The sequence below is a fragment of the Oryctolagus cuniculus genome, chromosome 5 (assembly GCF_051225735.1).
Source record: "Oryctolagus cuniculus isolate XC-2025 breed Fujian yellow rabbit chromosome 5, ASM5122573v1, whole genome shotgun sequence".
Lineage (NCBI taxonomy): Eukaryota > Metazoa > Chordata > Mammalia > Lagomorpha > Leporidae > Oryctolagus > Oryctolagus cuniculus.
Genome location: NC_142871.1, coordinates 51,009,164 through 51,034,397, shown reverse-complemented (window position 1 = coordinate 51,034,397; position 25,234 = coordinate 51,009,164). Strand labels below are relative to the sequence as shown.

Below are 25,234 nucleotides of genomic sequence, written 5' to 3'. Positions count from 1 at the left end.
TTCTATAGAAAATTTTATTTGGACAGAAATTAAACACCAAAGCTTCATTTGTTATTTACTCATTCCACCCCTCTCCAAATGCTTCTTCCATTTACTGGACTATCTGTTTGTTTATCTTCACACTACTCTATGTATTTTCTTAGGCCCTAAATTATTCCTTGCTCAAGAATCTCAACAAAATCACATTATACAAATCTGAAAGAGGACAAAGGTACGAGGCTCAAAAATTATTGCTTCACGTTTCACCTTGCAGAAATGCTTTTTAAAAGAGTTAGCTATAAGCAAGGGTACACACACATATAAAGTGACTCTTACAGATGGTTATACTCTTGGGTACAGTTTACTTCTGAAGACGCCTTTATAATTCAAATCAAGAATATAGTCAAATATTTTCCTGATCAATAAAAATCCACATTGTGATTTTAGTTCTTATGCACATTATTTGCCACATGTCTAGTATTTGCTACAAACTAAGCATGGTGTTGGGTTATAGGCATGGTTGTGATAATAAATCACTCTTTTCTGTTCTCAAAGACCTCACACTGTTATGGCTCGAAAGGTATAAACGTGAATACTTCCAATCGCCCATGGTAAATGCTAAGGTAAAAGTGTGAACAGAGAATGCAGTCTTAACGTGGCACTCACAGAAAGCTTCTCTGAGGAGGAGGAGTCTCCTGAGAAAACACATTTGAGTGGCAGCAACACACACACACACGCACACACACACAGCCCCCATAGGCTGGTTCATTCCCTAAATGCTTGCAATGACTGGAGCTGAGCCAGGCTGAAGCAGGAGCTGGGAACTCACTCTGAGTTCTCCTGGCAGGGACCCAATTATTTGAGGGTCTAGAATTGAAAGACAGAGCAGGGAATTGAACCCAGGTACTCCAATGTGGGACGTGGGAATCTTAAGAGAGGGCAGGCGCCTATCCCCCTGAGTTGACTCTTGAAGGATAAATAAGAATTGGTAAGAAAAGGAAGGTGGGGCGCAACCCATGGGCATGGAGAAAATACACAAGCAGGTGGGCTAGGCAGCAGCCAGGGGCAGCTCTGGATCCTGGTAGGTGGAAGGAAGGGCAGGTGACTTGGGAGAAGGCTGCAGGGATAAGCTGAGTCCAGGTCTCAGAGGCTTGAGGGATTCTCACTGCTCTCCTTTCCCAAGGTAGGCCCTATGTCAACTGCTCTTGCTCTCCCCTGCCTTTCCTAACCCACCAAATTTGCCTTCTACCAGTCACAACTCTGGATTAAACCATTTTTCCAGTCACCTCAATGCTTCTGCTGAGGAATGCTGAAGAAAAGGAAAGCAATGAGGGCCAAATGAGAAGCTGGTGCCTGAAATCCTGGGCTAGACTCCTTCTTGCTCCCTGTGCCCTTTAATAGCAAAGTCTAGAATTTGTTCTAAAACTCACATGTGCAGTATACCTAATAAAGAACAAATAGAAGTAAGACTCAGATATCTGAAAGTCACACATTCCCTTATTTTTAAAAATGTACTAAATTTTTTAGGTTCCGGAAATTTGGGTGAGTTTTATTTTCATGGCTAGCCTAGACAAAAGGAATATTTAATAATTCAAATAGGATGAATGATGGCCGGAGCCACGGCTCAACAGGCTAATCCTCCACCTTGCGGCGCCGGCACACCGGGTTCTAGTCCTGGTCGGGGCGCCGGATTCTGTCCCGGTTGCCCCTCTTCCAGGCCAGCTCTCTGCTGTGGCCAGGGAGTGCAGTGGAGGATGGCCCAAGTGCTTGGGCCCTGCACCCATGGGAGACCAGGAGAAGCACCTGGCTCCTGCCTTCGGATCAGCGCGGTGTGCCAGCTGCAGCGCGCTGGCCGCGGCTGCCATTGGAGGGTGAACCAACAGCAAAGGAAGACCTTTCTCTCTGTCTCTGTCTCTCACTGTCCACTCTGCCTGTCAAAAAAAAAAAAAAAAAAAACAAACAAACAAACAAAAAAAAACCAAATAGGATGAATGTTAATTTCTAATTTTATTAACATATGGCTGGTACACATAGTAATTCTCATTAATTTGTTGTCATGACATACTGATTTTATTAGTTTTCAAAAATTTATTTGAAAGGAAGAGGAGGAAGGAGAGGGAGAAGGAAAGAAGAAAGAGAGAGCACGAGCGAGAGGGAGAGGGTGAGGGAGAGAGAGAGAGGGAAAGAGCGAGAGAGTGCAATATCTTTCTTTTGCTGGTTCACTCCCTGAATGCCTGCCATAGTTAGGCTGGATCAGGCTGAAGCCAGGGGCAAGGAACTCAGCTGGGGTCTTCCATGTACGTGGCAGGGACCCAAGTACTCAAGCCATCACCCACTGCCTTCCAGGATGCTCATTAGTGGGAAACTGGAATTGGAAGTGAAGCTGGGACTCAATTCAGGCACTTTTGAGATGGGGTGCAGCCCAAGAGATGAATTTTTTACTCCATTCTATTACTGATGAAAGTCAATAGCCCTATTAAACAAAATTAAAGATTTCTGTATCCTGGAGAAATAATAAAAATGAAGCTGCAACATAAAGGAGTATTAGGGCGCGAGTGGGATAATGATTTCATCTTGGAAAAGGAGAGCAGGGTGCTGAGGACGCCCAGCCCCCCTTGCTCTCCAGGGACTGAACTTTCCGTGCAGCGACTGCAGTGTGTGGTGGCGCACACAGACACACAAGGTAAGCGCTGAACTCAAACTCGAATTACTTTCGTATCCACATAGTTGTTCTCAGCCATTAATGTGAATGAAGAGAAAACCAGAGATATACTGAAAAAATTTTGAGTAGGTTAGAAAATTACAATTTAAAAAAGGTTATGTATTCCTCCTCCTACCGCCTCTGAACACAGCCATATCTGAAGGAAAGCAACACTCTGCTACCACTGTTTAATCACAGGGGAGCAAGAGCACTAAAAGCACTAGCGAAAATATGTCATGCTAACAACGCAAACTGGGTTTAGAAAAAATGGTGTGTTTATATGACAGGATGGCTTTGCTAACCATTCACTCAACCTACAGAATCAATGCATTTTAGTAAAATTACTTACTTAGAAGATTAAAGGTTGTAGCTGGCTTTCAAATATAAGTCAGGGAAGGGGTTCAGGGAATCAGAGAGGGCACAACTGCATCTAGATATCACGTTAGGTCACTTGACCTTTATTAGTCTGAACTACAAAGACCTGCGGATTCACCTGGATGACAGCACAGGAGCCCATGCCATGGGCCCTCACAGCTGAAATGTGTACCTCGGGCAGATGGTGGTCTCCCGTCTTAAAGTTAAAACCACCTTTTGACTACTCACAGAATGAGGAAGATGAACAGCATGCTTGCTAAGATCTATTTTGTCTCTAAATTCTGAATCTACTGAGGAAGCTATGTACTTGTGAGGCTCTAATCTCTAAAAGACAGCAGGCATTGGATGCTAAAAGGGGGTGTGTGGAAATGAAATGAGTTCAGAAAGTCTTCGGCTCCCTTGGTCTAGGGATCGTCGTGTCCTGGGCATCCCACATCATCAAACACGACATTTCTGAACTCCAGACCAATATGCATCTCATCTCCAGGAGGCGGGGATTTAGAATGTCATTAACTTCGGTTTCACAGCATTTTAAAGGCAGTTGTGATGTTGTTTATCTGGTCTATTTTACAAGTATGAACAGTATTTTAGATAAAATGTCTTAAAGATAAAATAATAACTTGTGTTCAGGAACTATTAGTTCCATAATATAAGCTGGAAAGGGAGGAATATTTGAATATTCCAATCTAATTATGATGACCACAGAATGACGAGTCGCCACATGGAAACTTATACACAGAAAGGGAATGAACGCCATCTGGGGAGCTGCCATGTGTTTGTTTCAGGGAATCCTAGAAGAGAACTACAAACTTTTGTTTTACTCTAATTTAATTTATTTCTTTTCTCCAATGCCTAAGTTCTTCCATTTGAAACTAGAGCATTATTTAATCTATATTTTAATTTAACTTTTCAGTGTTCTACAAAGGTACTCATTATTTGAAAATAAAACATATCACAACCAAAATAACTGCTTTTGGTGACTGCAATTAGAAATACAACTTGAAAAGAAGTGAATCATGAAGATTCTTTTGAAATTGTAGAATGCTGTTTTGTTGCTTCAGAGATTATAATTTGAATGCAGTTTATTAGCAGTGGTAATATATTTCATCTTCCTACTGTAATAAAAAGCTGGAAGGTATAATTATTTACTGACCTCATAGCTCTGACAAGTAATGGGTGTTATATGCTTTTTCTTCTTTCTCCTGGGTATAGTCATTAGAGGCACTGGCGCTATTCTACTCATGTCTGAATCCCATGGTGCTAATTCTTTTCCTAGAGCGTGTAATGATTCAAGTTCTGGCTCTAAGGCTGGTCTGCACTGATGTGTACCCCTTCAAAATAATCTTAAATTGAGGTGACTAAAGGAATGTGTGTATAAATGACGTCCCAGCTATGATGTGGGATGTTAACGCATATATTTGAGCGCCTGGTATGATCAAATGGAACAAAGAAGTTACTGAGGTGAAACAGTTCTAAAACAATTTCCATATGAATATATAAACAAAGCATTAAATAGGCACAACATCGTGGTTAGCTATGCCTTTTAATTTATTGTTACTTGCTGCTTGCTCTTCAATGCAAAACGGGAAATGGGTCACTAAAATTTTTGATTATTGCTTGAATAACTTTTGATTGGATGGTAACTGAACCAACTCTCTTCAAGTTCATCATCCAGAATATAGCTCACTCATAGCGGTTATGGAGTTCCCAGTTTTGGGAAGAAACTCACCCCAAGCCAGCCTATATGTTATTAGGTAGCCTTACTCACTTGCAAGTGGAAAGACACATAAAATATTTAGTTCAACAGAGCAGACCATCCAAATATTCCTTTTGGATTTTAGCACAAATTAGTAAAGGATAATTTGAAATTTCATGAATGGTTGTTCATTTAGTTATAGTCCCAAAGCTTAATGATTTTCAGATAAAGCAATTTCAGCCTCACTTACAAATGACTCTTTCCTGAAAAGGGCTGCACACTGCCATTCTTTCAGGTTTACATTTAAGATTGTACTAAGAGCTGGACTAACAATCCCAGGGGCTGGCATTCTAAGACTAGCCAAGCTTCTATTATATCAGGTTGCTGATTGAAAATCTGATAGGGAAGGACTATCTCATCAAGGAAAAATGGCTAATAAAGAGCAGTTTTTTGAGTGAATTAATTCAAATGCACACTTTCCTGCTTCTGAACAGTAGCATGTGGGTGAAATCTGCAATGAATTCTACAGTTCATGTTTTTAACCAAAGGCCAAAACAGTATTTAAAATTAGTCATATTGTGTTCAATCTTATCATGGGTAGTTAGATACAGTTGAAATTGAGTACTTATCATTTTATTCTGCCCCTCAATACCACTGTATTTTAACTTGTTTACCCTGGATTATGGGGGAAGCTGGGGATTACAAAGATTGTAAGATCTTCTTGTTAGTCACTATCCTATCATTAGTTTTGGGGACCATCACCAAAAAGGCTAGAAGAACTGATAAAAAATTTTGGTGCATATAGAATGAGTGTTTTATATATATATATATATTATACATATATATATAGGAATTTACTTTATTGTACTTTTTTAAGAAAATGAATCATATTCTACACATTGCTTTAAATATATAGTGCATTTTTCACTGACATTTTCCATTCCAATCAATATAAACCATCAGTGCAGTTAACTGTACAATATCTGACTGAATGGACATATTATTTATTTAAGTATATGCTACTGATAGATACTGAAACTTATTTTCAGACAAAAATGTTTACATAGATTCCAGTTGGAAGATGTTATTTGAATTCTCTACAATGATAATTAAGATGGATTTGGGAATGCATATTGGAGGTATAAATGTCCACTATTAACAGAGCTATTTTTAGAGTGTAGGCCTATGATATCCCACCACATGTGATAACCTCTGGAACTCTTGGAATACTTCAAATCCATGTGTAGTAGGTCTCTGCATGAAGTCCTTTAAAATCAGGAGTTGGTAGCTAAATACCATCATTTATATTCAGATACTTCTATAGTAAACATCAGAATGGAACAGACGCAATAGTATATTCTATCTTGGGAAATGGTAATTCACTAAATCAGTTTCTGAGATATCCGCTAGAAATTTCCTTTGACTTTGCAGCAACTGTTCCATTCTGCAAGTGTTTAACACCTCTCATGCCATGACAGTACTTAAGACAAGACTGCTGTGATATTTTGGCTGTTTTGTCCATCTATTTGTCTGCTTTCATTCTACTGGTCTGTGGATCATCTTTGGATCAAGCTACATGAAATCAATAGTTTCCAGGCTTAAAAACAATTCTCCAAATTCTGTTCTATAATTTCTTTCTGTAACTGGATTGATCAGTATTATTCATTTTTATTATGAGGATACTTCAAGAAGTTTATGGACAAAGGGATTAAAAGATGTTTATTTTGATAGAAAAAATTTTGAAGCACATATAAAGGAAAATCTTAAAAATGCTCATAGAAAGTGTGTACTATCAAAAAAATTGTAAGCATTTCATTTTCTTTGCATTAAACTTATCTTCTGAATCCTTTTTTCCACAAACTTTTTGAAGTGCCCTTATAGATTCTAAGATCAACAGGGACAGAGATCCTGTTTTATGGAACCTGTATAATGTCCAGAGTAGTGTCAAGACATGTAGTTGCCCCATAAATGTTTTATTTAGTAAAAGCAAAAGGCAAAACTAAAAGAGGTTGTGTCATTGGACCCCACCACTAATTTATATATAAATAATCCTCATATAAGCTCATATTTACAGTCACCAAATACACGTCCTCTTACAGCCTCTTACGCATCCTCTTCCAGGCTAATCACGTGGCTGACTATCACAGGACTGAAGGATTCTGAAGTCAGGATTTCTAAAAGCTGAGATAAGGCGAAATGAGGAAAAAAAGGGCAGGGTGAAACATTCTGAAGACGACTAAATTTTATTCAATTTAAATGGTTTTTAAAAAATTCTGAATCCATGTCCTCCCTATTTTTTTGATATTTAGCTTATCGTTTTAAAGAAATAATGACAGTAGGCAGGTTTTTGTTTGTTTGGGGTATACTTTATTGATGAAAGAAAAACACTGTCAACCTATATTTGATTTCTCTCCATAATTATGGAAATTTTTCTTGGTCCATGAAAGCTAAAAGTCTGGCACCACTGGCCTTAGGGCATAGCTGAAACAATGGAGCAATTCCTATTGGAAACAACAGTTCACTATCAATGATGCCAAAACTCATGCTAAGTTTTGGCTGAAATGCTGAGATATTTGAAGATAACATTAAATGACTGTTCAACAGATTAAAATATATGCTCTTTGGATGCATCTTCCCAAATTCAGCAAATAAGGCTGACCCAGTCAGTTGATCATAATTTATTGAGTGCTTACTATTAGGTGCCAGTGATCATGCAATACAAACATCAAATATTGCAGTAGATACAATCAGGGATTTTTATTGTCAAGATGGTTGGCAATGACTTTGGAGGGCTGGGGTCTCAATGGCAATTTAATTAAAATTTTATTCAGTTAGTAGTAAAAAGGAAATACAGATTTTAGAAAACCATTTCTGTATTTCTGTGGGCATAGCCAAAACATCAAATGGGTATAATTAAATTTTTATAAATGAAAAGTGAACTTCATCTGGGTGGGATATAGGGTACATTAATATCTTACTACCGAGTTCAGCATATCCTCACTGTAGGTCTTTTCCAGATATTAAACCACTTGGGAGAATTGGGAAGCATTAATTTCTGGATACCTAATAAATTAGTTATCACTATTCTTCAGAATGGTCAATAAATTATTTTTCAGGAAATATCAGTAAAATAAATGCTAGATTAAGGAACCCATAGGGAAGTCATAGAGTTAGTAGTGCAATTTCTATTCAAATTCACAATTGGTGAGTTATTAGCAAGAAAGTTACAGAAAACAGGTGAAATTATGATAATTAGGGCCAATAACTAGGGTGTTCTTTCAAAGCTGTGTTATTTCTCTTAACATCAAGTGCAAAACTAACCAACCAAAGGAAACTTGATGGCTAATTAAATATTCAAAATGCATGAGTGTTGACAGACATAACTATAGTTTCTAAAAAGCACTGAATGCTTGTTTGTTCTGTAAAATATAAAAAATGAAAATTTCAGTATAGTATTTTGAGTAAAAAATTACAACTAGACTAATGTAATCCCATACAACTCCTGCTTTATAAAAAACGAAAGGGGGGAATGTTAGTAAAATGGCACAGTCTTATGTATGGTGCTATCCACACCCTGACACCATCCTAGGCTCTAGCTCCTGCTGCCATTGTTGGAAGCCAGGTAGCCACATGGCCCAAACACAAGTGTCAGCCCCACCCACATCCTAATGGCATTTGCTGCTCCTACTTCCCTGCCTGTTTCCTGGCAAAGTTTTTTTTTTTTTTTTTTAACTTTCATTTAGCAAATATAAATTTCCAAAGTGCAGCTTATGGATTACAATGGCTCCCCCCTCCAGCCCCATAACTTCCCTCCTGCCTGCACCCCTCCCAACTCTTGCTCCCTCTCCCACTCCATTCACATCAAGATTCATTTTCAATTATCTTTATATACAGAATATCAGTTTAGTATATATTAAGTAAAGATTTCGTCAGTTTGTACCACACAGAACATAAAGTATAAAATACTGTTTGAGTACTACTTATAACATTAATTCACATTGGACAACACATTAAGAACAGAGATCCTACATGAGGAGTAAGTGCACAGTGACTCCTGTTGTTGACTTAACAAATTGACAATCTTGTTTATGGCATCAGAAATCTCCCTAGGCTCTTGTCATGAGTTGCCAAGGCTATGGAAGCCTTTTGAGTTCACTGACTTCGATCTTATTTAGACAAGGTCATAGTCAAAGTGGAAGTTCACGCCTCCCTTCAGAGAAAGGTACCTTCTTCTTTGATGGCCCATTCTTTCCACTGGGATCTCACTCACAGAGATCTTTCATTTAGGTTTTTTTTTTTTTTTTTTTTTTTTTTTTTGCCACAGTGTCTTGTCTTTCCATGCCTATAATACTCTCATGGGCTCTTCAGCCAGATCTGAATGCCTTAAGGGCTGATTCTGAGGCCAGAGTGCTGTTTAGGACATTTGTCATTCTATGAGTCTGCTGTGTATCCTGCTTCCCATGTTGGGTCATTCTCTCCTTTTTAATTCTATCAGTTAGTATTAGCAGACACTAGTCTTGTTTATGTGATCCCTTTGACTCTTAGACCTATCAGTATGATCAATTGTGAACTGAAATTGATCACTTGGACTAGTGAGATGGCATTGGTACATGCCACCTTGATGGGATTGTATTGGAATCCCCTGGCACATTTCTAACTCTACCGTTTGTGGCAAGTCAGCTTGAGCATGTCCCAAATTGTACATCTCCTCCCTCTCTTATTCCCACTCTAAATTTAACTGAAAAGTGATCTCTGTTAAATATAAAACACCTAAGAATAACTGTGTGTTAATTACAGAGTTCAACCAATAGTATTGAGTAAAACAACAACAAAAAAATACTAAAAGGGATAAAGTATTAAGTTGTACATCAACAGTCAGGACAAGGGCCGATCAAGTCACTCTTTCTCATAGTAAAAGGACTTGTTCCTGAACACGTGACACTCTCTCTCTCCATCTCTCTTTGTCTCTCTCTTTCTCTCTTACGCTCTCATTCTCCCTCTTTTCCTCTTCGCCCCTTCCCTCCAAGTCTGTCAGGTTTCCTCCAATAAACTCTTTCCCTTAAAAAAATTACAATTATTATTTTTATCTTTAAGGAAGCACATATATTTGTGTGTGTGTGTGTGTGTGTGTGATAAGACAAAAAACTTGTAGCTTTAGTATGTTAACCTAATTTTAGGAAGTGTTATGAAATGCTAAAATAAAAGTATCAACATAGTATTTTGAAATGAGAAACAGTAATCATTCTCATTGTGCCTTTAAGAAAGAGAAAGAAAAAAGTTTTCCTTCTTTATGGTTTGTTTTTGGAGTTAGTGCTTGGCATGGATTAAGCATACAGGGCAAGGCATATGGTAATGGGTTCAGAAAACCTCATGTAATAATTAGGTCCTAGACACCATCATTCTGAACCACTGGGCTGGAGCGTGAGAGCAATCTGCAATGGAAAGGGAGAGGTAGCACTTAGATTTTAACAGAATAAGTCAGGACTTTTCCAGATGGATCTGGTCTGAAATGAGCAGCTGTGACATCAAGCAATAAAGCAGCAGGCAGATGCCAGGGTTTTACAGATTGGGTCTACTCTTGGTACAAAATATAGCTTATGATTGTCATGCATGCCTTCTTTTTCCTTGAGTGTCAATTTAAGAACAACAAATCTTTCCCCTTATTCAAAATGAAAATGCTTTCTTGCATCCCATGAGGAAAATGTAAGTTCTCAGAATTTAAGATTACCTTCTTCAGTTAATAGTAGGATGCCAATGTGAAAAATGGCAATTATCTTGACTTGTGAAGTGCTATGAAGAAATGAAACAGGATGATGGGGAGCTTTTTAGGTTGGCTTGTTGGGGGGAACAGGGTGAAGGTGAGTTGTTCAAGCTGAGATTAGAAATGGTCAAATGAACCTACTATTGAAGACCTGAGAGTGGCTCCTGTAAGTGCCCTTGGGCTTGACAGTACTAAATGTGAAAACAGAAGGCTGGCTGGTGTGGCTCAAAGGCAGACAGTGAGGAAACTCCAGGGAACCAGAGAACCCATAAAGGAGATCAGGATTCTCAGGCAGAGCAAGTGTTCGGATTTATGCTCACTGCAATTGGCTCTTAAACACTGGGATGATAAAACCAGATCCACACTTTAAAATTCACTTTGGACATTAGGGAACAATAACCTACATGAGAGCAAGACAAGACGCATAAAAGCAAATGGTTGTCCAGGCAAGAGCCAGCAGATGGTGGCCTGGACTTGGTGCCAACAGTAAAGATGGACAGATATGGAGGGATGGGGACTGCATTCTGTAGGTGCTATCAGGAAGAACTGGATCTGGTGACAAAGGAAGATAGGAATGAAGAATGATTTCTAGTTTTTTTTTTTTTTTTTTTTTTGGGCTCCACCAGCTGAGTGAGTACTGAAGCTATTTCAGAAAGTAGAAAAGATGGGGATAGGAGCGGGTGTGATAATGACAAGCACAAATTCTGTTTCTCAGATTTGCCATAATAACTGCTATTCACAATTATAAGGAAACAGCTTTTACCATTTTAGTTTTCTTTTTTAAAGTTTTTTAAAATAAAGGTCAATTTATTGAATTTGGGCATTTTTTGAAATATTGTTTTCTAAAACCACATAGAATTATGAAAACAGTATGCATATGGCAAAATGTTGAAAAGACTAAAATACTATGTAATAGAAATGATGGGGCTGTTTAGATTTTACTGTTACTGTTTAGAGTAGATACCATCAACACTTTGATCAAATCTCTTCTAAAATTTCCTAGTGTGTGGTTACACACCCAAGAGAAAAAAATAAAAACAAACGGTTGTGTACTATACATATTGCTATATCCTGTGTTTCATGAAAGGGGAGTGTATAGTGTTCTACCTTGCTGCAGCTGCAAAGTATTCCAGAGTGTGGGGGCACAATGACTTACTGAACACTTCCTTCTGTTTTTTTTTAAATCATAAACACAGTTGCAGATGCATGAGTAGGTCTCCAGGAAAATCGTGGGATTTTTGTGGAATTCCAAATTATAAAGAACATGTTTAGTAAATATTATCTAATTGCCTTGTAAATAGTTTGCCCCAATGTACATTCCCTCTAATTGTGCATGAAAATGGTGTTAAGTGCTCACTAACTGGGCATTTATCAAATTTTAAAAATTTGGTCAATCTGCTAGGCAGTACATAACAATTTCAAGCTGTTTTAACTTGCATTTCTTTAATTATAGGTTTCTGATATTCAATAGCAAATGTACTTTTTTTTTTTTTCCTCAGAAGAGCCTAGTTACCAACTTGTTTTATTATGTCTTGGTATTACTGCCATTTTCCCTTCTATTAAAGTAGTCTTTATAAATTCTATAAAAGTTTTCAAGTGGTGTATACTCATTATAATGAGTAAAATAATGTAAAGATGACCTGGTATTACTTTCCTTTTGCAATTCCTCCTGCACTTCCAATTTGCAATCCTAGCCAGAGTTAAGCAATGTTAATCATCTACATGTATGATCAAGAATTTGTAACTTTTAATAAAGTGGGATTATACTGTATAAATTACTAAGCAACATGCTTATCTCAATTAGTAGCCTACCATAGATATTGTTCTAAGATAATAATTCTTAACAGCTATATAATAACTGTATAAAATGGGTAATCACATTTTATTAAACTAATCCTCTATTGACGAATAGTTACATCTCTTCAGATTTTTAAAAATTGTATAATCATGTCATTTTAGCCATAAGTATTGACACCAATGCTTTCAGAAAGCTTTTTATACACTAATAAATCTTGATTTAATCCATTCTATGTTTGCAATTTTCACTCAATTTGTTGTCTTTTTATTATAGTAACTTTTGGTTATACTGATTTTATTTGATAAATTTTTCCATTTATTTTCCCCATAAAAATTCTTGGTTCTGTGCTTTATTTAGAAAATCTTCTCCCCTCACCCAATATTATGTTTTAAAAATTTTGAAAATCTCAGCAGTACCTTGTTTATTTCTAATTAGGTTCAAGAACTGAGAATTGGGGTGAGTTCTGTGGCATGGTGGTTAAAGCCATCGCCTGGAGTGCCAGCATCCCATATGGGCTCCAGTTCAATTCCTGGTGGCTCCACTTCTGATCCAGCTCTCTGCTATGGCCTAGGAAAGCACTAGAAGATGGCCCATGTCCTTGGACCCCTGCACCCATGTGGGAGACTCGGAGGAAACTTCTGGTTCTTGGCTCCTGGCTCCCGACTTCAGTTGGGCACAGCCCTGGCTGTTGTGGCCATCTGGGGAGTGAATCAGTGGATGGAAGACCTCTCTCTCTCTCTCTCTCTCTCTCTCTTTCTCTGTGGCTCTGTAACTCTGTCTTTCAAATAAATAAATAAATCTTTAAAAAAATTGAGAATTATAATAGTATAGAACATAAATGAGTTTAAAATGTATAGTTTAAAGCATAATATGGTATATATTTTGTTGTTATTGTTGTATTGGTCTCACCTGCTCAATAGCTTAGCTAATTGTGGCTGTTGCCGTAATACTTAATATTTAACTATACTGAAGTTAATTTCCCCTTTTTTATCTTGAGCAAAATTTCACTGATTTATCTCATTTTAAAATAAAGATCTAGTAGTTTCACCAATATTTCCCCATTAAGTGGGGGGGGCAGTTTGCATTTTGATAAAGAATGTTTTATTCAAGAAAATTTAGTCCTAAACAGCACTCTGGCCTCAGAATCAGCCCTTAAGGCATTTGGATCTGGCTAAAAATCCCATGAGAGTATTATAGGCATGGAAAGACAAGACACTCTGGCAAAACAAACAAACAAACAAAACAAAACAAAACAAAACAAAAAAACAAAACCTAAATGAAAGATCTCTGTGAGTGAGATCCCAGCAGAAAGAACGGGCCATCAAAGAAGGAGGTACCTTTCTCTGAAGGGAGGATAGAACTTCCACTTTGACTATGGCCTTGTCTAAATAAGATCGGAGTTGGTGAACTCAAGAGGCTTCCATAGCCTTGGCAGCTCATGACAACAGTCTCAGATGATTACTGATGTCATAAATAAGAGTGTCAATTGTTCAATCAACAACAGGAGTCACTGTGCATTTACTCTCCATGTAGGATCTCTGTCCTAAATGTGTTGTACTATGTGAATTAACAGTATAACTAGTACTCAAACAGTACTTTATACTTTGTGTTTCTGTGTGGGTGCAAACTGCTGAAATCTTTACTTAGTATACACTAAATTGATATTCTGTATATGGAGATAATTGAAAATGAATCTTGATGTGAATGGGATGGGAGAGGGAGTGGGAAATGGGATGGTTGCAGGTGGGAGGGAGGTTATGGGGGGGGGAAAAGCTGCTATAATCCAAAAGTTGTACTTTGGAAATTTATATTTATTAAATAAAAGTTAATAAGAAGAACATTTTATTCAAGAAAATTTAGACAATAGAGATTGAAGACAAATCAGAAAATGGGCCATTAGTCCATAAACATTATTTATGCCTTTAGAGAATCTTCTAGAATGATACTGGACAAACTCTCTAGGCAGTCTTCCCTGTTGCAGAAAACCAAGTAACACCTGTCTCCTCTACCTTCTAGGCTTTAGTGGGATCAAATGGGATAACACACATGAAAATGCTTTGAAACTACAGGGTTTAGCCAACAAAAATGTTTTTATCTTTTTGGATCAAGCAACTGACATTTAGCTATCCAAAAGAAATCTGTTTTCAGGCTTTTCTCTTCAATTTTAGAGATGTCTGTCTACTCAATAAAAATAAATTCACCAAATGTTCACTTTGGAGATAGAAATTTTAACACAAGTTGTAATGAAACAAAGTAAGGCTTTCCCAAGATTTAAAATGTAACAAATTGCTACTGTTAACAGCCAACTTTCTCAAGGTAACTTAATTGCTATTTAACTACCACATATGTAACACTTTGAGAAAGTTCTTATTTGTCTTATAAAAAAGTAATTATTTCTCATAATAAAAGAAAGCCACAGAAATCTAAGACACATTACGCAATTTAATATGAAAGGCTAGAGATATCTCGTCCAGAGATTTTTTTCCTCCCTGATGGTAATATAATCTTAACCTGTTAGGGACAGGTGTAGTACAGCTTTTCTGCAAGTTGATAAAGTAACCAATTGGGATTTCAATAGAATCATCATTGAAAAAATCCATTTACTTTGAAATATCCATATGCGTTGGAAATGAGCAGAAATTATTCTCAGAAATGATCACCTACTAGAAGAGGATTTTTTAACACAATATTCATCTTAGAATGATTTCTTAAAGCCTACCATCAAAGTCTTTCTTAGGCCCAAACTGATTCATTATGACACCTATCCTCATAATACAGCCAATATATCACATTTGTAAGGAACATTTTGGTTTTCAGAGCTGCTGGTCTAATTACCAGGGAACTTGTGTATTAAATACATTAGAAGATTCAAAGCTTCTTTCTAAGGAGTAAAAACTTAGAATGATAACTCAGGATTTTCTTATTTAATACTTTTATCCAATTTTAATATAATTTAAAAATTACTTTTGTACGGTGTGCTATTTGCACATAAATATTAAATATGTGCAGAATTACCTATAACAGAATTAACAGAATTACCTATAAACAAAGCAGTTATGTAACTAAATTAAAAATTCTATTCCTACATAGACTTACCCATAATCCACTGTAAAAAAAATCACAGCTTCCTTCAAATGTAGGAAAGACATTAAGAGGTTGTGCATATCCCCAACTAGTCTTCACAATAGCATAAACTGGGATTGAGGAGGGTTAAGTGGCTTGCTCCTGTTACAAAGTGGCAGAGAGAGGGTAGGCCTCACACCAGGTCTGACTAGTTCTACAAGTTGGGCCTGGTTCTTTTCAGACACTTCAGGATGTCACTGGTCATGCTCTTAAATAGGTTAGCAGTTAAATTAGCCAATTTCCTGGGCCTAAGAGAGCAAAGGGAATATACAGCAGCACTGAAAATGGAGATATTACTAATTCATATTTATTTACTTGAAAAAAAATACACACAAAATTGGCTTATAATATACTTTTTTCTTTAAATAAACATCCCCAGTAAAAACAGACTATATAGAGATTTAAAAAAGAGAAACAGCACTGACATCTTACAACAAAATAAAACAAATTCAATATTTTTATACCCTCATACCATACTTTAAATGTACTGTCACTGGGTCAAAACATTATTAATTTCCAATGCTTTACTAATATCTGAAGTCTGTAAATAAAATAAAATTTATATGTATTTTATATTCATATTTATATATTTTACAATCCAATCTGTAAGGGCAGTTTAAGAACATTTTTTTCTCTCTTTTAATGTATATAATATTAAATTTGTTTATTTATACATATTTATAAGAAGGAAAGGAAGAGGGAGAGAGAGCGCTTATCTGCTGATAAGATCTATTGATTCAGTCCCGGTGCTGATAAGAACTATTGATTCACTCCCGGTGGTTTGCAACAACTGAGCCAAAGCCAGGAGCTCAATGTGGTCTCCCACTTAGGTGGCAGGGATCCAAGTACTTGAGCCACCACCTGTTGCCTCCCAGGGTGTGCAGAAAGCTGAGCTGGGATCTGATTCCAGGCACTCTGACATGGATGTGGGAGTTCCAGGGGGCATCTTAACTGCTGTATCAAATGCCTGTCCTTCAATATATAATTTTTATTAGATAATAAAACGTTTCAAAATACTAAAGTTTTAAAGTAAAATAAAGGGCCAGCGCTGTGGTGCAGGTTAACACTGCAGTGCCAGCATCCCATATTGGTGCCAGTTCTTGTCCTGGCTGCTCCTCTTCCCATCCGGCTCTCTGCTAATGGCCTGGGAAAGCAGCAGAAGATGCCCCAAGTGCTTGGGCCCCTGTACCCATGAGGGAGAAATGGAAGAAGCTCCAGGTTCCTGGCTTCCAATAGGTTCAGTTCCCTCTATTGTGGCCATTTGGGGAGTGAACCAGCAGATGGAAGATCTCTCTCTCTCACTATCAGTAACTCTGCCTCTCAAATAAATCTTTCAAAAAAAAAAAAAAAAAAAGCAAAATAAATTTTGCTTCCAAGTCCTGCCCCATCTACACTTTTCTTTGTCTCTCTTCACTTATGGTCACTGTTGTTTCTCAAATCTTATTCTAAATCTAATTTTTGCAACTACTAACAAATGTGAAAATACTTTCTCAAATACTAGCTAGCTAAAAACACCATTAAGAAGACAATATTATTCTTTCATGTCTAAAACTTTATTTTTTTATCTTAATTAAAATTTTTAAAATTTACTTCAGAGGCAGAACCCCGCTGAGAGAGACAGAGAGAGAGGGAGGGAGGGAGAGAGGGAAAGAAGCGGGGGCGGGGGGAGAGAATATGAGAGAGTACCCATACATTGGTTCACCCCTCAAATGCCTGAAGCAGCCAGATTTGAGTTGGGCCAACTTCAATCTGGGTTTCCCATGTGGGTAGCAAGGATACAGGTAGTTGAGCCATCACCTGCTGCCTCTTAAGGTGTACTTTAGGAGGAAGCAGGAATTGGGAGCAGAGCTGAGACTAGAACCCAGACACCCCAAAATAGTTAAGTGGACATTCCAACTGGCATCTTAATTGCTAGGTAAAACATCCATCCTTAAATCTGTTTTTTTAAAGATATATATATATATTTATTTTTTTGAAAGTCAGCGTGTGTGTGTGTGTGTGACACAGAGAGAGATCTGTTATCTGCCGGTTCACTCTCCAAATGGTCATAATAGCCAGGGCTGGGGCAGTCTGCAGCCAGGAGCCAGGAATTCCATCTGGGTCTCCTATGTGTGTGGCAGGGGCCCAAGCACTTGGACCATCATCTGCTGCCTTCTCAGGTGCATATGCAGGGAGTTGAATGGGAAGTGGAGCAGCTGGGATCTGAACCATCATACCAATATGGGATGCCAGTGTCACAAGCAGTGGCTTAATCCACTGTGCCACAACACTGGCCCTGTTGAATCTTAACTTTTAATAAAATATTTTAAATACACAGACAAGGTAAAGCAGGCATACAATAAACAGATCTAACTGTACACCTTCCACCTATGTTTAACAAATACTAATATTTGTTTTGCAGTATTTGCTCCACATATCTATATGTAAGCATATCAACATTCTTTTTTAAAAAATTATTTGACAGGTAGAGTTATAGACAGTGTGTGAGAGAGAGACAGACAGAAAGAAAGGTCTTCCTTTCATTGGTTCACCCCGCAAATGGCTGTGATGGCTGGCACTGTGCCGATCTGAAGCCAGGAGCCAGGTGCTTCCTCCTGGTCTCCCATATGGGTGCAGGGGCACATGCACTTGGGCCATTCTCCACTGCTTTCCCAGGCCATAGCAGAGAGCTGGACTGGCAGAGGAGCAACCGGGACTAGAACCCGGCACCCATATGGGATGTCGGTGTCATAGGAGGAGGGTTTAACCAAGTGAGCCATAGTGCCGGCCCCAGCATATTAACATTCTTTTGGGGAATCATTTTAAAGAAATTACTGACATAAAATTATTGGATATTTTAGCATACATCTTCAAAAGTAGGGCATTTTTCTATATGATCATAATATCATATGGCAATAAGGAACATTAAATGAATTTCCTCAAATCATCTAATGTCTAGTCTATATTCAAATTTCCCCAACTGACCTTAAAATATGAAGAACTACTGTTTTTACAAAGCTCACTTTTGCTACTTCATTCCTGGCATAAAGTTAATATGATTTTAGCTAATATCAAGAGCTTACCTCTAAGTGTTTTTTATTTTTGGCTTTTTTTCTTTCAAGATTTATTTATTTGATGGAGTTGACACTGTGGCTTAGTGGATTAAGCCACTGCCTTCAGCGCCAGCAACCCCTATGGGCTCTGGTTCAAGACTCAGTTGCTCGTCCGATCCAGCTCTCTGCTAATGAGCCTGGGAAAGCAGCAGCAGATGACCCTGTCAACGGCCTGTTCTAGTTCCACCCATTGTGGCCATTTGGGGAATGAACCAGCGGATGGAAGATCTCTCGTGCTGTTTCTCCCTCTCTTTTTGTAACTGCATTTCAAATGAAATAAGTAAATCTTTTTTAAAAAGATTTACTTATTTAAAAGGCAGTTAAAGAAAGGGGGGCCGATATCGATCCACCATCCACTGGTTCACTTCCCAGGTGGCCATCTCAGCCAGTTTCGGGCCAGGCTGAAGCTAGGAGCCAGGAGCTTCATCGAGGTCTCTCACATGGGTAGCAGGGGCCCAAGCACTTAGGCCTTTTGCTGCTGCTTTTCCCAGGTCATTAGCAGGGAGCTGGGTTGGAAGTGCAGCAGCCTGGACTCAAACTGGCACCCAAATGGGATGCTGGCACAGCAGGTGGTGGCTTTATCCTTTACACAACAATGCTAACCCAGAAGTGTTTTTATTTTTGGTGGTGATTCTTACTTTATTTTTAACAGTTTCTTTTATATTAAAAGAAGTCTATTGCATTTTCACATTAGCATGGCAACCTTCACATGATGAGCTTTCTACAGTCTGAAATGCATAAAATTGGCTTAAAATGTTATTTATATAATCACAGCTAAACTCTTGTGTGGTTACGGAGTGGGAAGGGGAAAATCCAGCTTTCCCTGATGTGCAATCTTCCTTCTGCCTGCCGTGGATCTCTTTGTTTTCTGACTTTGCTGAGATCTATCTGGTACTCTGATTTTATGAACTGAAAAAGGAAGAATCATGGGTTGTGGTAATGGCTGCACAACTCTGAATATGCAGAGCAGTTTAAGGGAGTGAATTGTATAGAATATGAATTCTATGTTAATAAAGAGGTTTTAAAAGGGATGAAGGGGAGAAATACATACAAAAATCATTTAAAAATATCTTCTGACATAAGTTTTATCTTGAAGTGGAATTAAAAACTTCTATGTATTTGTATTTACTGAGATCAAAGCATACTTGAATCAAATAAAGTAAAGTTCCTAACTGCTGGTTTGGTTACACAGCCATATTACAGTGTGGCTCTCATGAATGTAAACATAGTACAAACATTTTACAAATCAGGATAAATAAAATATAATCTTCTGTTTCCTAAAACAAGATAATTCTCTTAACAAAATAAACCAAATCAATATCCAATCTCATAATAAAGTTATCTAACTCAAAGAGAGGTAAGTAATATTAAGTTTTGTGGGCGGTATTGAAAATGGATAATCATTTTGCAGGATGCTTGGCAAAATGCATTAAACATACTACTAATTTTCACACTCACTAATTTAATAATTCCATTTCTAGAATCTGATGCTAAAGAAAATGTTATAATTTTATACCCAAGAATAAATATACAGTTATATCCTCAAGTATAAATATACATCTGCATATTATAGGACTCTTTACATTATTGTAAAACTATAAAGAGTTTTGACATTGAACAACAGAAGATGGGTTTAAGAAGTATGGTGTATTTAGAAGATCTAATATGATGCAACAATTGAAGATTATAAAGTGAGAAGATGTTTAATAACAGAATTTTTCAAAAAGGAAAGATTTCTAGTTTCCAGTAATAGTGAGGTAAATTGGTTGGCAAATACTACAATAAGCAGCAATTATGTATGAAATCTGCACACTGCATATTTTAAACCCAACTATTTAAAGACATTAGAAAGAGATTAAGACAGGCACAAACTAAAAGGGTATTAACGAGTGGAAAAACAGCAACTGCAATGAGTAACAATTTGTTTTAGAGGCTTTTTTGTGTCATCTCAGAAAATTGCAGTTTTACTTTAAGATGGCACAGAATTGAGTCTAAGGCTGGTAGAACAGCTGAGAATTGAGGGTGGAATCTTGGAGACAAGTGAGCCATGGAAGGGGTGGAAAAAACATCTGAGTACAATGTCGGCCCAAATTCCTAGAAGACGACTAAATATGACATTCAGAAGGGAGACATAAGGAAACCAGCGGACAGAACCCAAAGGGACAGTTATCTATGAAAGGTCTTTACTGGATAAGAAATGAGAGGTTGCTGCTTCCTAATTCTAAAGGCAGAAAGCTAAATCCTTGCTGATTCGAAGTGTCAGAGGATGGCTTAGCGATGGCCTACTCCAAACTCTGCCCATTCCTTGTCTAAATGCTAAATTACGCAGGTTCAGACAGCACACCCAGGAGGTAAGGTTAAAAAACAACAGCTGGCAATGGAAATAACTGAACAGAAATATCAGCCACTATACACAGCAGGGGAGATGAAGTTTATGGTTGGAATCCAAGGGAGTTAACTGCTTGCTAAATAATAAAATAATTTTCAGCAGTATACACATCAAGAGCTACTAAACATAATCTATAATATTTGATTTTTAACCAAAAATTGCCAGACACACAAAGAAACAGGAAAAGGTGACCCATGTCAGGAAGAAGGATGGTTAACAGAAACTGATTCTGAGGGGGTCTAGATGTCGGATTTAGCAATAACTTCCAAGAGTTGAAGTACAATGTGATAAAGGTGGGAAAAAGAAACAGTAAACTTGGAGATATCAATAAGAATGATTATATCCATGGAACAGGAAGAAAAAAGATTCATTATAAATGAACAGAGCTTCAGCAACCTGTAAAATAGCACTTAGGGGTCAAACAAAAGTGTAACTGGAGTCCTAAAGGGACAACAGAAAGAGGCAGAAAACAATTTCTGAAGAGTTGATGGCCAACAACTCCCAACATCTGGTGAAAAATTTGAGTTTACTAATTTAAAACTCAAGCAGGATAAACAACAAACTCAAAATCAACCCAATTAGCTATGTACATTAGAGTCAAATTTCTAATAGCCAGAGATGAGAAAATCTTGACAGCATTCAGAAAATATGTCTTCAAAAAATGAATGGAAAACACAAACTGAAAAATTTATGTATGGATGTAAAAAAATTTCCCTGCATCAGGGTAAACTTATCTTTGATTCTATCTTTTCCATGAACTTTTCCAATTCTCCTCAATAACACATTACATATAGAGAAACAATGATAAGATAAATGGCTGACATCAGAAGCAACGGCGGTTATAAGAGAAGGACACCTCAAATGCTGATAAAAATATCTGAAAGGCACTAATAATAAATCTGATGAAACTTTCCTCCAAAAGTGAAAGGGAAATGAGCATCTGCAGATAAGGAAAACACTGGGCTCATTTGTCACCTGCAGACCTGCCGTAAGGAATCTATTCAGGTGGAAGAGTACAACCATACATGGTAGCCTGGACCTGAAGGAGTGTGCCTGGCCTGGGTGAAGATGCCGCACAGGGGTTGGTTTGTGTGACAGCCGAAGAAACTAATCTTTCAAATAGGTTGCTAGTGAACCTGTCCAATCTTTGTTCCATAAGGAAATATTAGGTTTACTGGACAATAAACAAAACAAAATTTTAAAAACTGCCCACTGCCATAGAAAGGGGTGGGGAGTGTCCAGCCTGTGGGCTGGGTAAGACCTGTGAAGTCATTTGGTCTGACCCAGCCAGTGCAACTGCAGGCAGGACTCAAGATTCAATAAATCTGTTGAGGCTAATTTTTAAGTTGATAATTTTGTATGGTCTGTGAATTACATCATAAAGGTTTCCCTTCCCTGCCAGAGCAAATATTGTTGTAAACACTTCATCTTCTGGCTATCTACTATGAGATCATCCTTGTAAAGACAGGAACAAAAAGGACATAATCCAACAATTAATTCCACTCCTGAGCATTTACTGGAGAGAAATAAACCCATAAAATAATCACATCAACTGAGGTGGCACGGTGGTGCAATGCATTAAATTGCCTCCTGCAACACTGGCATCCCATGTGGTTACTGGTTTCAGTCCTGGCTGCTCCACTTCCAATCTAGTTCCCTGCTAATGCACCTGGGAAAGCAGCAGATGATGGTCAAGTGCTTGGGCCCCTGCCAACTATGTGGGAGACCCAGATGAAGCTAGGGGCTTCGGCCTTGGCCCATTTGGGGAGTGAAACAGAGGATGGAAGATCTCTCTCTGTCTTTCCTTCTTTTCAAATAAATAAATAAATCTTTCCAAAAATTTTTAATAGCAAGGATTGGAAATAGGGGCTGGCATTGCAGACCCTGGCTTTAACCCGCTGCACCACAGCACTGGCATTCCATATGGGCACTGGTTCTGGTCTTTGCCGTTGACTTCCCATCCAGCTCCCTGTGAATGTACTTGGGAAAGCAGTGGAGGATAGAATAAGTCCTTGGGCCTCTGCACCCATGTGGGAGGCACAGATGAAGCTCTAGACTCCTGGTTTCAGCCTGGCCTAGCCCCAGTCATTGCTTCCATTTGGAGAGTGAACTAGTGGATGGAAGCTGGGTCTCCCTCTCTCCCCCTTCTCTCGCCTTTCTCTTGAACTCTGACTTTTAGATAAATAAATTTAAAAAAAATCAAAAATGAATCTTAAAAAGCAACTGAAGGGAATGGTGCTGTGGCACAGTGGATTAAGCTGCCTACTGTGATACTGCATCCCCTATGAGTACCAAAGCAAGTCCCGTCTGTGCTGCTTCCAATTCAGCTTTTTGCTAGTGAGTCTGGGAGGCAGCAGAAGATGGTCCAAGTGCTTGGGCCCCTGCCACCCATGTGGGATACCTGGCTGGAGTTCCAAGCTATTGGCTCTGGCTGAGTTGAAGCCATTTGAGGTACCAGCATATGGAAGATCTTTCCTCTCGGTCCCTATCTCACCCTTGCATCACTTTGCCTTTCAAACAAACAAATAAATCTTTAAAAAAATCTGTGTTCATTATTATCCAAAATTGGAAGTAGCATAAGTGTCTATAAACAAAAGAATGGCTAAATAAACTATGGTACATCCATCAGTGAAATACAGCAATAAAAAGGAATAATCTACTGTATGCAGAATGACAACTTCAAAAAGAACCAAAAACAGAAAAGAGTACATCCTGATATTCCCTTTGTAAAATTAGAAAAGGTATAGCTAATTTAGAATAGAGCAACATATTAGTGGTTTCCTGGAATCAGATAAGGGGATTATGTAATTCCTGAGAGTCATATGGAAAGTTCTGTGGGTGATGAAAAGCTCTGTATCTTAAGTGTATCTTAAGTGATAATTACACAGGTGTGTACATTTGTCAAAATTTACAAAAAAGGATTATTTGTAAATTATATATCAATAAATTGGTTAAAAACAGAATGTTACCAAAGCATATTATTTATTTATTTTTTCAAATATGAGAGCTGAGTGAAACATAATATATATTAACACTGGATTAAAACTTTAAGGTATTATTTTCTTTTGGTTTTCTACATCATCTATTTTCTCCAATGAACATACAATTTACTTCAATATCAGAAAAAAGAACCTAGAAATTTTGTTAAAAATCATGGACTTATATTTTTATTCATAAAACTTTAAGAAAATACATTATATTTAGAAAAATAACCTTTAAAAATTTTTTTTATTATTTTTGACAGGCAGAGTGGACAGTGACAGAGAGAGAGAGACAGAGAGAAAGGTCTTCCTTTTCTGTTGGTTCACCCTCCAATGGCCTCCACGGCTGGTGCGCTGCGGCTGGCGCACCACGCTGATCCGAAGCCAGGAGCCAGGTGCTTCTCTTGGTCTCCCATGTGGGTGCAGGCCCCAAGGACTTGGGCCATCCTCCAGTGCACTCCCTGGCCACAGCAGAGAGCTGGACTGGAAGAGGGGCAACCGGGTCAGAATCTGGCACCCTGACTGGGACTAGAACCTGGGGTGCCGGTGCCACAGGCGGAGGATTAGCCTATTGAGCCGTGGCGCCGGCCTGAGAAATAATCTTAGTATTTCATTGCTCTTCCCTTTTAAATGGTTAGACAACCAAAATTAATCTAAAAATTAGAAAATATCTATTGAAATGAAAAGGAAACAAGAAAAAAAAAGTTTGATTTCCTAACTCTTAGTTTAACACATTCACTGAAAGCTAAACAATGTCAAAATATTAACTTATGAAAGTAGACTGGGGGCTAGCGCTGTGGCATGGAGGGTAAAGCTGCTGCCTACAATGCCGGCATCCCATATGGGTGCTGGTTCGAGACCCGGCTGCTCCACTTCCAATCCAGCTCTCTGCTATGGCATGGGACAGCAGTGGAATGGTCCAAGTCTTTGGGCCCTTGCACCTGCATGGGAGACCTGGAGGGAGCTCCTGGCTCCTGGCTTCGGACTGGCGCAGCTGAGGCTGTGGCAACCATCTGGGAGGTGAACAAGCAGATGGAAGACCTCTCTCTCTCTCTCTCTCTCTGGAAGACCTCTCTCTCTCTCTGCCTCTGCCTCTTTGCCTTTCAAATAAATAAATAAATCTTTAAAAATAAATAAATATATATTGATCATTGTTAAGTATTTTAAACTTTTTTATTTTCCTTTTTTTTTTTACTGTGAAACTCACTTATTTAGACTTTCCATTCAAATATGTGTCACATCTACACTACATTCAAATATGTAGTAACAGAACTTTATTGTTTGATGATGGTCACTAGGACATAAAGGCCATCATCAAAATAATAAAGTTCTGTGACTA

General features: G+C 38.1%; 1 protein-coding gene across 3 annotated transcripts in view; it reads right to left on the bottom strand.

Moving 5' to 3' along the window:
* MAN1A1 (mannosidase alpha class 1A member 1) overlaps positions 1-25,234 on the bottom strand; it is a 208,136-nt gene that overhangs the window by 38,308 nt on the left and 144,594 nt on the right.